This window comes from Hylobates moloch, unplaced genomic scaffold (assembly GCF_009828535.3).
Source record: "Hylobates moloch isolate HMO894 unplaced genomic scaffold, HMol_V3 SCAFFOLD_4, whole genome shotgun sequence".
NCBI classification, from domain to species: domain Eukaryota; kingdom Metazoa; phylum Chordata; class Mammalia; order Primates; family Hylobatidae; genus Hylobates; species Hylobates moloch.
The window spans coordinates 111,581,558-111,595,828 of NW_026652279.1; the positions used below are offsets into that span (position 1 = coordinate 111,581,558).

The 14,271-nt window shown below is 40.0% G+C and overlaps 1 long non-coding RNA gene across 1 annotated transcript in view; it reads right to left on the reverse strand.

Moving 5' to 3' along the window:
• Positions 1-3,856: 3,856 nt before the first annotated feature.
• LOC116467283 (uncharacterized) overlaps positions 3,857-14,271 on the reverse strand; it is a 38,921-nt gene continuing 28,506 nt past the window's right edge. Inside the window, exon 4 of the long non-coding RNA XR_009213266.1 lies at positions 3,857-4,747. This is a non-coding gene — a long non-coding RNA (uncharacterized LOC116467283). The remainder of the gene's footprint in view (positions 4,748-14,271) is intronic.

A 14,271-nucleotide genomic window follows, 5' to 3' on the forward strand; every position in this document is an offset into this window, starting at 1 on the left:
TCTTCAGGCCGGGTGCGGTGGCTCACGCCTGTAATCCCAGCACTCTGGGAGGCCGAGGTGGGCGGATCACCTGAGGTCAGGAGTTCGAGACCAGGATGGCCAACATGGTGAAACCCCGTCTCTACTAAAAATACAAAAATTAGCCGGGTGCGGTGGTGCACGCCTGTAATCCCAGCCACTCAGGAGGTTGTGGCACGAGAATCGCTTAAACCCGGGAGGCGGAGGTGTTACAGTGAGCCTAGGTTGCGCCACTGCGCTCCAGCCTGGGCAACAGAGACTCTGTCTCAAAAAAAAAAAAAAAAAAAGTAAGATACCGCTTGACATCTGGAAATGTCTGGGACGACCTCTAGAATTAACCTAGCTCAAACCTCTGTTCCTAGATCAGTTTCATCCTGAAGGCTTCCCTAGGGATGGATCATCAAGTCCTGGGAAACTGGACATAAAATGCCCACTACTTAAATAATGAGTTCCCATGCGTAACTTTTAGTGACCCGAGTTACAAATGTTTTTTAAGGAGGATTTCTATCTATGCAATGAGGGGAATTTTCAGGTTCCTGGTTCTCTTTATTGTCTATACAAATGGTTTTTTTCATTACAATACTAAGGGAAAGTTTTGTACGTTGAAATTAAGTTACCATAGAATTTAATAACCAAGGTGATGATTAAACTGATTGAGGGTTGGTCCTTTCCCCCACTGCGTATACAGTACTTTCTTGGTAATCATTTCACACAAGAAATTTTCTTTTACGACAAACCTTCATCGTTATGCTGGGAAATAAGTGCTTTGATTTTTTTTTTTTTTTTACCCCACGGGAAGTGCTGGGGGCGGGGCAGGGGGTGAGAATTTTAACAAAATATTGGAGAGACAGAATTTTTCTACCATTCATATATATATATATCTAGTTGAATTATTTCAAGATTTCAAGGTCAATATTGTCCCCATTTTATAGGTGAAGAAATAGGCCTAGAGGTACTAAACTTTACAACTTCAGATGAGCAGGAGATAAACAGGTAGGATTCAAGGCTTACTAGTCTGATTCCTGTTAAAAGAAAAACTTCAGCTGAACTAAATTTAAAGGAGTTAAACTGAGCAGTGAATGACTGGGCAGCCGCTAGAATCACAGCAGATTCAGAGAGACTCCAGGGATGCCTCGTGGTCAGAACAAATTTTTAGACAAAAAGAGGGAAGTGACATACAGAAATCGGCAGTGAGGTACAGAAACAGCTGCAATGGTTACAGGTGGGCATTTGCCTTACTTGAACACAGTTTGAACAATCAGCAGTGTATGACTGGTTGAAGTATGGCCGCTGGGATTGGCCAAGACTCAGCTATTGTTACAGGTGCATACTCCTAAATTAGGTTTTCAAGCTTGTCTGCCTATTAACCTAGGTTACAGGTCGTACACAAGGACTCAAATACAGAAGTACAGAGTCCTTCTCAGGCCATATTTAGTTTGCTTTAACACTGCCTCTCAAATTCTTTCTCTTGTAATTAATGCTATAATCCTCTTAAACATGCTGTCAGTTCAAAATGCAGATTTGCCCATTTTTGTGTGTTTCATTTATCTCCACGTTGGATATAAGCTGCCATAACGCATGTATAGACAATAAAATATAATAAAATTAGTTGTTATAAAGTAAAAATGTTGTTCAGAAATATTATTAAAAGAAGTACATGTATTATATATGTAATAAACATTTAGGCCATTCAAGTCAGTCACATCTTCAATGAAAAGCCAGACACTAAATGGCCGTGAATTGGACATTACTATAGAGAGGCAGAAGGGCCATAGTCTTTCCTGGCTGGAAAAGTAATTTGCTGGGGCACTGCCCGGTGCACTTTGCCCCCATCCTAGCAACTCGAGTGTGCTCAGCAGAATGAAGTTAGCAAAACTGGTTAGCTCCCGAAACAGACTTCCCTGTCTTGGCAGATTAACACCATCCATGAGCTCACTTTTCCTTCTGATATCTGGGATTCTAATATCCATTCATTATTACTTTCAAAGGAATTATCCTCTCTTTTTGAAAAGCACAACGTTAAAGATGTTTTGACACTCTTTCACAGCTATCGCTTTAAATAACAATCACAAAGCCAAAAATAGCTTCTCAAGGTCATTTATCTAAGTCAAAAGCAGTAAGAAAGAATGACTACTTCAAAAAAAGTCTGTCTGCTTCCAAGACATGCCAGGAACTTGAGAACTGAGAACAATAATGTAAAGCTGTGTTTCAGAGTTGAGATTAACATTATGCTTAAGATTTTCTTTAATGTTTTTTATGCCAGCTGGACGTCTTCTGTTAGTGAATTTCCCATTCTGTACTGGGTTGTACAAAATGAGTTCTTAAAAACTCATTAATCAGTTATTAAACAAAACATTTTTCCTTAGACTAATCCAAACCACATTTGTGATCTTTTTAAAAATCAGAAACATTAACAAAAACTCATTTTTCTAAAAACTGACATATTTCTGGAGCCTTGACCAATTCATTATTATTATTTTGAGTAACTAATAGTAATAGACATTTATGTGGTGCTTATTATTGCTAGGCACTGTTCTAAGTGTTTTTTAAAATAAACTAATTTAGTCTTTGTAACAACCATGTGAGGGAAAAACTATCCTCCACTTTACAGATGAGGAGGCTGAAGAAAAAATAAGAAATGTACTCAAAAGTTGCACAGTCAATGAAGGATGAAGCTGAATTCAAATAGACATTCTGGCTCTAAGGTCTGTGTTCTTAACCACTCTGCAAACTGCCTCCTAGGGTGTTACATTTAAAAATACATTCCTAGGTCTGGTGCGGTGGTTCACGCCTGTAATCCCAGCACTTTGGGAGGCCGAGGCAGGTGGATTGCCTGAGCTCAGGAGTTCAAAACCAGCCTGGGCAACATGGTGAAACCCTGTCTCTACTAAAAACAACAACAAAAAAATTAGCCAGGCGTGGTGGTGTGCGCCTGTAATCCCAGCTACTTGAGAGGCTGAGGCAGGAGAATCGCTTGAACCCAGAGGCGGAGGTTGCAGTGAACCAAGATCGTGCCATTGCACTCCAGCTTGGGCAACAGAGCGAGACTCCGTCTCAAAAAATATATAATAAAATAATAAATGAATATACATTCCTAATTTGTATTTGTCTCCTTCTATCCCCTTACCTCAGAGACTGACATTTAAATTTACTTGGCATGAATTGTGCTCATTTAATCTGGATTTCCTGAATTATAAGTTATATTACCTAGATTGAACAACCAAAAATAAATAAGGAAAATAACGTGAACCTTGTAACTGCAACAGACTGCCATTAGTTGGTTCTGTTAGTGGTGCCTTTGAATATTAATATTTTGAAGGTTTGTCCTTAACAGGCTGTCTCTATCGGAGATAAAGGATATTTAGTACTTTTTTTTTCTTTTTCTTTTTTGAGACAGGGTCTCACTCTGTTGCCCAGGCTGGAGTGCAATGGCACCACCACGCCTGGCTATTTTTTTGTGTTTTTTATAGAGATGGGGTTTCACTGTGTTGCCCAGGCTGGTCTTGAACTCCTAGGCTCAAGGGATCCACCCACCTTGGCCTCCCGAAGCGCTGGGATTATAGGCATGAGCCACCCTGCCTGGCCTATTTAGTACTTTTTTTTTTTTTTTTTTTTTGAGACAGAGTCTCACTCTTGTCGCCCAGGCTGGAGTGCAACGGTGCAATCTCGGTTCACTGCAGCCTCTGTCTCCTGGGATTAATAGATTCTCCTGCCTCAGCCTCCTGAGTAGCTGGGATTACAGACGCCCGCCACTACCACCAGCTAATTTTTGTATTTTTAGTAGAAATGCACTTTGGGAGGCCGAGGAGGGCAGATCACCTGAAGTCAGGAGTTTGAGACCAGCCTGGCCAACATAGTACTTTTAATTGCTAAGACAGGTAAGCCAAGATGGAGACTTGGAAGATGCAGAGATTTGGCATTAGGAAGAAAAAGAAGCTGGGGTAAAATAAAGGAATTTGAAAAAGGTACAAAAGAAATAAAAATAGAAAGCAGAACAATTTTTTTAATATTTAAAAAGAAGAAAAAGCAATAGCAAGTGCTACATAAAAAAGGTCTCAGAGAATAGAAAATGTGATTTACCAAAAACTTCCAACCTAGAAGAACTGTACCTTATTCTGCTTACCTTCCATGGAAAATAAAGCAGACTGTCATAAACCAAGGGGATTTCTGTGATCCCTGCCCAACCTCAAGTTCTCTTACTCAAAATGCAAGTACCCTAGTGTATTTCTAAATACATTTTCCTTGCCAATTTAGGTTCTAAGTACTACTGTGGCAATAATTAGTGAAGATAGATACTGAGGATACAAAAGGGAGACAAAGCAAAGGTCAAAACCAAAGTAGTTTTTTGCATTTTCAAAAGAAATAAAGGAAGATGAGGACAAGTAAAGTTAGTCCTTGGATCTATGCTCCTTATTAATAGGACGGCATTTAAACCTGTGACTTTGTAGAAAGGGCTGATGAGAAGTGTGTCCAAAGTTTTCATGGCCAAAGATAAGGCTACATAATCTGGTATTATGGGAGAAAGGCTGGAAAACAATTAGCTGTGCCAAATAGTTCAAATAAAAGCTTCCCAAAGCATCTCAAGCATTCAAGTGATTCTGTGTCTTTGAAGTACAGTAGGGGCCAAGGAGCAAGAAGTCACCATCTCCAGATTATAAAGTAAAAAAGCACTCGACATTTGCAGAAAGGACCGGACAGAAGAAAAAACACTTCTGGGTATATATAATATCTGCAACAAAACAAAATTATAAATATTTTGTTGAAATTGTGAGAAAGACCCTAAAATATTTCTAGTAACAAGGAAGGTCACATGGATTATTAAAATGTACCCAACATTGCTAATTTAGGATAGATACAATGCCATTTAGTCTCTATAATTTTATTTTTGTGAATGTAAAAGTATTTGTAAAGTTTTTCAAAAGGCTCCACCTATAGTGACAATCCCTTCAAACCTATTTTCTCAATAATGGCCCTGCAGATGAATATCCCAGGGACTGTCAGAAACCTGGCTTTTGTGTTGAGAAAGAACTGCTATACTTCTGTTAAAGCAAGTGTGTCTATGGTTGTAGATATGGTGCTGGATAGAATTAGTATAGTTCCGGGGACAACTGCTAGGCCACTATGCTTTACAGATTCTGTAACCTGAGTCATAGGGAACGTGGGACTACTTAAAATTGTTGGTGAAAATTTATGAAACTCTGGATTGTTTGAAAAATGCTCAAAAAAACACACAAAAAAAAACCCTGTGAGAGTTGGGTACGATAGTACATGTGTGTAGTCCCAGGTACTTGGGAGGCTGAGGTGGGAGAATCACTTGAGCCCAAGGATTCAAAGCTGTAGTGAGCTATGATGGCACCTGGGAATAGCCACTGCACTCCAGCCTAGGCAGTGTAGCAAGACCCCATTTGTAAACAAGAACAAAAACGTGAAATAACTTTGAAATACCAAGAGTTAGTGAGAAGAAGCTCCAGGGATATGTTTATGGCCAAGAGAACTTTAGTGTAGCAGAATAGATTTGCAAAGAATTGAGTATAATTAAAATACTTTTTTCTTATTTTTAGCTATTCCAAACTTTTAACCAAATCCTTTTTTTTTTTTGAGACGGAGTCTCACTCTGTCGCCCAGGTTGGAGTGCAGCAGCGCGATTCGGCTCACTGCAAGCTCCGCTTCCCAGGTTCATGCCATTCTCCTGCCTCAGCCTCCCGAGTAGCTGGGACTATAGGTGCCTGCCACCATACCTGGCTATTTTTTTTTTCTATTTTTAGTAGAGACGGGGTTTCACCGTGTTAGCCAGGATGATCTCGATCTCCTGACCTCATGATCCGCCCGCCTCGGCCTCCCAAAGTGCTGGGATTACAGGCGTGAGCCACCGCGCCCGGCCCAAATGCTTTAAGAATTATTTTACATCCCTTCTTAAGAAGGTAAACTTCCTGTTTGTAGATACCATGTCTTACATCTAATGCAGATATCAGTCCACATCAAACATGTAATACATTCTTAAAAAATAATATGTGAAGCCTTGGAAAGGAAGAGAGAATTTAGGAAGATACTTTAATTTTTCCAATTTCTTAGGAAAAAAAGGAAAATTCCATTTTATATGTTCTTAATTCACTGATGTCTGCTATATAGTGAGCACTCGGTAAATATTTATAAAAACAACAAATGAACGAAGCCCCCCAAATAAGTAAATACGTTTTTTTGTTTTGTTTTGTTTTTTTGAGATGGAGTCTCGCCCTGTTGCCAAGCTAGAGTGCAGTGGCCCAATATCGGCTTGCCGCAACCTCCGCCTCCCAGGTTCAAGTGATTCTCCCACCTCAGCCTCTCGAGTAGCTGAGACTACAGGTGCATGCCACCACGACCAGCTAATTTTTGTATTTTTAGTAGAGACAGGGTTTTACCATGTTGGCCAGGATGGTCTCGATCTCTTGACCTCGTGATCCACCCGCCTCGGCCTCCCAAAGTGCTGGGATTACAAGCGTAAGCCAACACACCCGGCCAAGTAAATACATTCTAATTACACCTCATTTCATCTACAACCCAGAAAGTAGTATGTAAACTGAATTCTTAGAAAAACATTTTCACATTAAATGCACTAGGGCAGGTTGCTGTATAAAGGAATTCTATAAACAATTTTTTTTTTTAAGAGATGGGGTCTCACTTTGTCACCCTGGCTGGAGTACAGTGGTACAGTCATAGCTCACTGCAACTTTGAACTCCTGGACTCAAGCTGTCCTCCTGCCTCAGCCTCCCAAGTAGCTGGGACTAAGGTGCCTGCCACCACGCCTAGCTAATTTTTTAAATTTTTTGTAGAGATGGGGGGTCTCATTTTGTTGCCTAGGCTGGTCTTTAACTCCTGGCCTCAAGTGATCCTCCTGCCTCAGCCTCCCAAAGTGCTGGGATTACAGGCATGAGCCACCGTGCCCAGCCACAGATTTTAAAAAAATAACAGTTTTATTGAGATATAATTCACATATCATAGAATTCAACCTTTTAAAGTATATGTTTAATGGTTATAGAATGAACCATTGGTTTATAGAATATCACTGAGTTGTACAATTGCCATCACCCCCAAAAATAAACTTCATATTACTAGCAGCTACTTTCGATTCCTCCCTACTCCAGCCCCTGAAAACCACTAAGTTACTTTCTGACTCTATGGGTTTACCTATTCTGAACATTTCATATAATTGGAATTGTACAGTATATGGTCTTTTCCATTATCTAACTTCTTTCACTTAATATGATGTTTTCAGGGTTCATCCATGTTATAGTATCTATTCCTTCCTAATACTTTATTCCTTTTTATGGTTAAATAATATTCTACTGGCCGGGCGCAGTGGCTCACACTTGTAATCCCAGCACTTTGGGAGGCCGAGGCGGGCGGATCACGAGGTCAGGAGATCAAGACCACGGTGAAACCCTGTCTCTACTAAAAATACCAAAAAAATTAGCCGGGTGTGGTGGCGGGCGCCTGTAGTCCCAGCTACTCGGAGAGGCTGAGGCAGGAGAATGGCGTGAACCCGGGAGGCGGAGCTTGCAGTGAGCCGAGATTGCGCCACTGCACTCCAGCCTGGGCAACAGAGCGAGACTCTGTCTCAAAAAAAATAAATAAATAAATAAATAATAATAATAATAATATTCTACCATATGGATATACCATATTTTGTTCATCCATATATTTGTTGATGGACATTTGGGTTGTTGCTACTATTTGGCAATTATGAGTAATGCTGCAAGGTTTTTGAGTGAACATATGTTTTAAATTCTCTTCATTGTATATCTAGAAGCAAAATTACTGGATTGAATAATGACTCTATTGTTTGAAGAACTGACAAACTATTTTTCAAAGTGGCTGTGCCATTTTACAATCCCACCAGCAATGTACAAGAGTTCTAATTTCTCTACATTCTTGTCAGCACTTGTTATCGTCTGTCTTTTTTATTTTAGCCATCCTGGTAGGTATGAAGTGTTATCTCATTATCTTTTTGATTTGCATTTCCCTATTGACACACAATGCTGAGCATGTTTTCCTGTGCTTAGTGGCGATTTGTATATCTTTTTTGGAGCAATACCTATTCAGATCCTTTGTCCATTTTTAAATTGGGATATTTTTGTTATTGTTGTTCTTGAGTTGTAAGAGTCTTGATATATTCTAGATATAAGCCACTTATCAGATAAATAATTTGCAAATATTTTCTCCCATTCCATGAGGTGTCTTTTTACTTTCTTGCCTTTGAAGCACAAAAATTAATTTTGACAGAGATTTATTTATCTGTTTTTTTTGGTCACCTGTGCTTTTGGTACTTGTGATGGTTAGTTTTATGTGCCAACTTGACTGGGTTAAGGGATGCCCCGATAGCTGGTAAACATTATTTCTGGGTATTTCTGTGAGGGTGTTTAAATGAAAGATCAGCATTTAAATCAGTCGACTGAGCCAGGCATGGTGGCTCACACCTGTAATCCCAGCACTTTGGGAGGCTGAGGCAGGTGGATCACTTAAGGCCAGGAGTTCAAGACCAGCCTGGCCAACATGGCGAGACCTTGTCTCTATTAAAAATACAAAAAAAAAAAAAAAAATAGCTAGATGTGGTGGTGGATGCCTGTAATCCCAGCACTTTGGGAGGCTGAGGCAGGTGGATCACTTGAGGCCAGGAGTTCAAGACCAGCCTGGCCAACATGGCGAGACCCTGTCTCTACTAAAAATACAAAAAAATTAGCTGGACATGGTGGTGCATGCCTGTAATCCCAGCTACTCGGGAGGCTGAGGCAGGAGAATCACTTGAACCTGGGAGGTGGAGTTTGCAGTGAGGTGAGATCACGCTACTGCCCTCCAGCCTGGGTGACATAGTGAGACTCTGTCAAAAAAAAAAAAAAAAATCAGTAAACTGAGAAAGTTGATGTGCCCTCACCCATATGAGTAGGCATTATTCAATACATTGAGGGCTCAAATAGAACAAAAAGGTGAAGGAAGAGCAAATTCCCTTTCCCCCTTCTGGTATGCCATCATCTTCCTTCAGCCATCATTGGGCCTTTGACCTTGGAGACTTACACCAGCACACTCCCCCTCCTCAGGGCTCAGGCCTTGGGCCTTGGATTGGAAGCCACACCAGTGACTCCCCTGGTTCTCAGGTTTTCAGATTTGAACTGAATTACACCACCAGCTTTCCTAGGTCTCCAGATTGCGCACAGCATATTGTGGGACTTCTCAGTCTTCATAATTGAGTGAGCCAATTCCCATAGTAAATCTCCTCTTATATGTCTGTATGTATTTTATTAGTTTTTTTCTTTGGAGAACCCTGACTAATCAGCGTTATATCTAAGAAACCATTGTTTAATCCAAGATCAGAAAGATTTACTCCTCTGTTTTCTTCTAAGAATTACATGCTTTTAGTTCTTACAGTTAAGTCTTTGGTACATTTTGAGTTAATTTTTGTATATGGTGTGAAGAAGGAGTTCAACTTCATTCTTTTGCACATAGATATCCAATCATCTCTGCACCAGTTGTTGAAAGGACTATTCGTTCCCCTGTTCAATTGTTTTGCCACCCTTGTTGAAAATTATACAAGACTTTTTATAACTTGAATTAACAAAGATTTTGACTACAAAGAATAATCATGCTTAGTTTAATCTTTGTAAATAGGGATAGTCAGAAATCATACCAAGATTTTGAAAATACCTGTATGGATGATTTATGGTTGGAAATACTACTGGGAGTTTTTCTACTGACTATTCATTTTATAGCTACTTTTGTAAAAGCCAGTAGTAAAGCCATCCAGGTGCAGTGGCTCACGCCTGTAATCCCAGCACTTTGAGAGGCCGAGGCAGGTAGATCACAAGGTCACGAGATCAAGACTATCCTGGCCAATATAGTGAAACCCCATATCTACTAAATATACAAAAAATTAGCCAGGCGTGGTGGCACACACCTGTAGTCCTAGCTACTCAGGAGGCTGAGGCAGGAGAATGGTGTGAACCCAGGAGGCGGAGGTTGCAGTGAGCCAAGATGGCGCCACTGCACTCCAGCCTGGGTGACAGAGCGAGATTCTGTCTCAAAGAAAAAGAAAAAAAAATTGTTTTATGACCTCAAAATCTTTTTTTTATTTTTATTTTTTAGTATTTTATTTGTTTTAAGGATCCCTACAGAGTTAGCTAACATGGTCCATGTTCATTTCAAATGTATAAATCACCCACTTCAGTATTTTAAGTTTGTAAAAATCTTTAAATGTGTAAATCAAAAATAAAATTCTAAGACCCCCTTCTTCCCCCAGCTGTCTGAATGGACTCCCTCTTCTCAGCCAGAGCACTCCAAAGTTAGCCTGAAAAACTGGTTTATGCCATGATGGGAAGAGGGGGATCAGACATGCATCATTATGCCCTTCTCCCGTTTGGAATTCAGGAAAAGCTGACCAGCATTAACATCGACACAGACCTTAAGTCTGATAAGAAACATTTACAATCTATTCTGAAACCTGCTACCTGGAGGCTTCATCTACATGATAAAACTTTGGTCTCCACAACCTCTTATGTAACCCAGACAGTCCTTTCTATTCATAGTAACTCTTGCAACCAATTGCCAATCCGAAAATTTTTTAATCTACATGTAACTGGACCCCCCACCCTTGGAGTTGTCCTGCCTTTCTGGACCGAACCAGTGTATATCTTAAATGTATTTGATTGATGTCTCATGTCTCCCTAAAATATATAAAACCAAGCTGTGCCCTGACCACTTGGGCACATATCATCAGGACCTCCTGAGGCTGTGTGATCAGTGCGTCCTTAACTTTGGCAATTTTGAGACGGAGTCTCGCTCTGTTGCCCAGACTAGAGTGCAATGGCATGATCTCGGCTCACTGCAACCTCTGCCTCCTGGGTTCAGGCAATTCTCCTGCCTCAGCCTCCCTAGTAGCTAGGACTACAGGCATGCACCACCACACCTGACCAATTTTTGTATTTTTAGTAGAGATGGGGTTTTGCCATGTTGGCCAGGTTGGTCTCCAACTCCTGACCTCAAATGATCTGCCCACCGTGGCCTCCCAAAGTGCTGGGATTACAGGTTTAAGTTACCATACCTGGCCTGCAAAATAAACTTTCTAAAATGATAGAGTCCTAGCCAGAGCAATCAGACAAGAGAAAGAAATAAAGGGCATCCAAATTGGTAAAGAGGAAGTCAAACTATCACTGTTTGCTGATGACTGTATACCTAGAAAACCTTAAAGACTCATCCAAAAAGCTCCTTCAGCAAAGTTTCAGGATACAAAATTAATGTACACAAATCAGTAGCTATACAACAACAGCGACCAAGCTGAGAATCAAATCAAGAACTCAACCCCTTTTATAATAGCTGCAAAAAAATCACATACCTAAGAATATACTTAACCAAAGAGGTGAAAGACCTCTACAAGGAAAACTACAAAACACTGCTGAAAGAAACCATAGATGACACAAACAAATGGAAACACATCCCATGCTCATGGATGGGTGGAATATTGGGAAAATGACCATACTGCCAAAAGCACTCTACAAATGCAATGCAATTCCCATCAATACCACCATCCTTCTTCACAGAACTAGAAAAAACAATCCTAAAATTTGTATGGAACCAAAAAAAGAGCCTGCATAGGCAAAGCAAGACTAAGCAAAAAGAACAAATCTGGAGGCATCACATTACCTGATTTCAAACTATACTATAAGGCCATAGTCAGCAAAAACAGCATGGTACTGGTATAAAAACAGGCACATAGGCCAGGTGTGATGGCTCACACCTGTAATCCCAGCACTTTGGGAGGCCGAGGTGGGCAGATCACCTAGGTCAGGAGTTCGAGACCAGTCTGGCCAACATGGCGAAACCCCATCTCTACTAAAAACATAAAAAATTAGGCAGGCATGGTGGCGCGTGCCTATAATCCCAGCTACTCAGGAGGCTGAGACAGGAGAATTGCTTGAACCCAGGAGGCGGTGGTTGCAGTGAGCCAAGATCACACCATTGCACTCCAGCCTGGGCAACAGAGCAAGACTCCGTTTGAAGAAACAAAAAAACAGGCACATAGACCAATGGAACAGAATAGAGAACCTAGAAACAAAGCCAAATATTTATAGCCAACTGACCTTTGGCAAAGCAAACAAAAACATAAAGTGGGGAAAGGACACCCTATTGAACAAATGATGCTGGGATAATTGGCAAGCCACATGTAGAAGCATGAAACTAGATCCTCATCTCTCACCTTATACAAAAGTCAACTCAAGATGGATGAAAGACTTAAATCTAAGACCTGAAACCATAAAAATTCTAGAAGAGAATATCAGAAAAACCCTTGTAGACATTGACTTAGGCGAAGACTTCATGACCAAGAACCTAAAAGCAAATGCAACAAAAACAAAGATAAATAGATGGAACTTAATTAAACTAAAAAGCTTCGTACAACAAAAATAATTAGAAGAATAAATGGACAACCCACAGAATGGGAGATAATTTTCACCATCTATACATCCAACAAAAGACTAATATCTAGAATCTACAATGAACTCAAACAAATCAGCAAGAAAATAAACAAACAGTCCCATCAAAAAGATGGATGTGGTGAAAAGGGAGCACTTTTACACTGTTGGTGGGAATGTAAACTAGTACAGCCACTGTGGAAAACGGTGTGGAGATTCCTTACAGAACTAAAAATAGATCTACCATTTGATCCAGCAGTCCCACTCCTGGGTATCTACACAGAGGAAAAGAAGTCACTACAAGAAAAAGACACTTGCACATGCCTGTTTATAGCAGCACAATTCACAATTGCAAAAATATGGAACCAGCCCAAATGCCCATCAATCAACAATTGGATAAAGAAAATGTACATATATGCACCATAGAATACTACTCGGCCATAAAAAGGAATGAAATAATGGCATTTATAGCAACCTGGATGGAATTGGAGACCATTATTCTAAGTGAAATAACTCAGGACTGGAAAACCAAACATTGTATGTTTTCACTCATAGGTGGGAGCTAAGCTATGAGGACGCAAAAACATAAAAAATGATAAAATGGACTTCGGGGACTCAGGGGAAAGGGTGAGAGAGGGGTGAGAGATAAAAGGCTACACATTGGGTACAGTGTACAATGCTCAGGTGATGGGTGAAATTTAAAAATCTTGAAGAAAAAGGTTATTTTAAAATAATGTAAATTTACTAATTAATTCCATGATAATATCTTTCACTTTAATGAGATTATTCTCATTTTCTGGCACTTACAAAAGAGCTCATTTAACTTTTCAATATATTGAAAAGATATGTCATATAATTTTACAATATTTTAACTTCAGTGTTTAATTTTTCATTGAACCAAAAAATTCTACAATAATGTCAAATAGTGAACCAAGTCTTTTAAAATAACTTCCTTTGACAAGCTTAGAGAAGGCATTCAAATTTCAAATTATTTTTCATTATCATTGCACAGTTTTTAAATCTATTATCTATTATTCATAGATTTATTTTTTTTTCTTATTTAAAAATTGGGGTAAGGCCGGGTGCAGTGGCTCATGCCTGTAATCCCAGCACTTTGGGAGGCCGAGGCAGGTAGATCACCAGGTCAGGAGATTGAGACCATCCTGACCTACATGGTGTAACCTTGTCTCTACTAAAATATAAAAAATTAGCTGGGAGTGGTGGCGGGCATCTGTAATCCCAGCTACTCAGGAGGCTGAGGCAGGGGAATCAGTTGAACCAGGGAGGTGGAGATTGCAGTGAGCCAAGATCGTGCCACTGCACTCCAGCCTGGCAACAGAGTGAGACTCTGTCTTAAAAAAAAAAAATTGGGGTAAAAAATATAATTATTCACACCTGTTAGGCAGAATAATGACCCCCAAAGATCTCCACATCTTAAACCACAGAACCTGTGAATATATGGCAAAAGGGACTTTGCAGATATGATTAAGTCAAGAATCTTGAGATGGGGAGATTATCTCAGATTATTCCTGGTGAGCCCAATATAATCAATCACAAGGGTCCTTATAAGAGGGAGGTAGGGTAATCAGATATGTAATGATGGAAGCAGGGGTTGGAGTGTTGTGGAACAAGGAATGTGGATAGCCTCTAGAACAAGCTTGTCCAACCTGTGGCCCACAGACTGCATGTGGCCCAGGATGGCTTTGAATGTGGCCCAACACAAATTTGCAAATTTGTAAACTTTCTTAAAACATTATGAGATTTTTTTTTTTTTTTTTTTTTTGAGACAGAGTTTAACTCTTATTGCCCAGGCTAGAG